The sequence below is a fragment of the Babylonia areolata genome, chromosome 7 (genome assembly GCF_041734735.1).
Source record: "Babylonia areolata isolate BAREFJ2019XMU chromosome 7, ASM4173473v1, whole genome shotgun sequence".
NCBI lineage: Eukaryota > Metazoa > Mollusca > Gastropoda > Neogastropoda > Buccinidae > Babylonia > Babylonia areolata.
Genome location: NC_134882.1, coordinates 53,474,171 through 53,475,999, shown reverse-complemented (window position 1 = coordinate 53,475,999; position 1,829 = coordinate 53,474,171). Strand labels below are relative to the sequence as shown.

The following is a 1,829-nucleotide window of genomic DNA, read 5'->3' as shown; positions in this document are numbered from 1 at the left end:
ATGTACGAACAAAAATACAGGATATCTTTATCAAGACCAAATAATATCTTATCAATTAAAAAGACGCAAAAATTAGGGCGATTCACATCGACAGTTTTAACAAACGGACACAATTCATTCCTTATCAGACACACCATACCTCCGGATCGTCTCCCTTGTTTTGATAACTTAACTGCTGGTTTACAAAAAGAAGTGTGACCAGAGAACATGTTAGAGCGGAAATCTTCCATGAAAGTTTCAACTAAACACACAAAATGAAACTTTAAAATAAACGCAACGAAATCAGAATCAGCAAGTTCAGAATACAAACCATTAACATTCCACAGTAAAAACGAGAAAGGTTTATTAACATCATGTGTGTCATATGTACACGCCGCACTCTCCAACTGGCTGCACGTGCAAACAGAAGACAGTTCAGCGGGGCTGTTCTGGTTCACCAACCATGTCACAACAGTGTCACTGTCACCTGAGACAGACAATTCAACCGGTGTACACATTTCATGGTTCCCTTTCTCACCCAAACCCAGGAAAGGACATGCTTTCCGAACTGGCCGGCCCCACCCTTATCTATTTTCCTTCGGACCACCACGGCCATCCAGAAAATACTTCCTGCTGTCAATGATTAAGTGGTCATAGACCATCGTCGCTCTTTTTCCCTCCTATCTGGCCTTTTTTAAGTGGGGCGAAAGATTACGTCTGATTTCTCTGACGCGCGCAGAAAAATCTTCCCCTACAAAAATGTTTGTGCCTTTCAAATTTCTTTTAGCTTTCAGAATTTTCGCCAACGGCCATACCACGTTGAAAACACCGGTTCTCGTTCGATCACCGAAGTTAAGCAACGTCGGGCCCGGTTAGTACTTGGATGGGTGACCGCCTGGGAACACCGGGTGCTGTTGGCATTCCTTTTTAAGCGCGTTGGGTTACGCTGCTGGTCAGGCATCTGCTTGGCAGATGTGGTGTAGCGTATATGGATTTGTCCGAACGCAGTGACGCCTCCTTGAGCTACTGAAACTGAAACTGAAAACTTTCAGAATTTTCACTTTATCTTTAAAGAAAGAACAGCATACAATGATAGGGGAGTCAGATTTGGCATTTAGTCTGTGAACACGTTCAAATTCAATGTTATCAGTAATGTCTAATGAATCTGTAATAATATCCTGTAATCTTCCTTCTACTAGTTCACTTGTTTCATTCTGGTCTCTCGAAACACCATAAAAAATCAAATTATTGCGTTTTGATCTCACCTTCTAAGTCATCAGTTTTTTGTTCCAATTGTTCCACTTTGGCCAACAGATCAGAATTTTGTTTTGCCAACTCCACGTTTTCCTTTTTCAAATCACTCACCTCCTCCCTCAGATTACTTAAGTCGCTGTACAGGGTGGCATACTGGTCCTTGAGTTCTTGCAAACCGCTCTCCATGCCGTCAAACCTGCTGTCCATGCCGTCAAACCTGCTGTCCATGCCGTCAAACCTGCTGTCCAGCTGTCCATGCCATCAAACCTGCTGTCCATGCCATCAAACCTGCTGTCCATGCCATCAAACCTGCTATCCATGCTGTCCATGCCATCAAACCTGCTGTCCATGCTGTCCATGTCATCAAACCTGCTGTCCATGCCATCAAATCTGCTGTCCATGCCACTGAACCTGCTCTCCATGCCGTCAAATCTGCTGTCCATGCCATCGAACCTGCTGTCCATGCCATCAAACCTGCAATTAACTGTCTGTAGCATACCCATCAAGTCTGCAAGGGAAGACTTCTGAGGAGAAGGGGGTGCCATCTGTCCTCTGTCCAGAGTGCCGCTCGTCCTGTCCGCTCCAGTCCCACGTCC

The 1,829-nt window shown here is 44.8% G+C and overlaps 1 non-coding gene across 1 annotated transcript; it reads left to right on the top strand.

Moving 5' to 3' along the window:
• The first annotated feature begins 780 nt into the window (after window positions 1–780).
• LOC143284387 (5S ribosomal RNA) lies at window positions 781–899 on the top strand. The gene has a single exon (XR_013055537.1). It is a non-coding gene; the product is annotated as a 5S ribosomal RNA (ribosomal RNA).
• The last annotated feature ends 930 nt before the right edge of the window (window positions 900–1,829 follow it).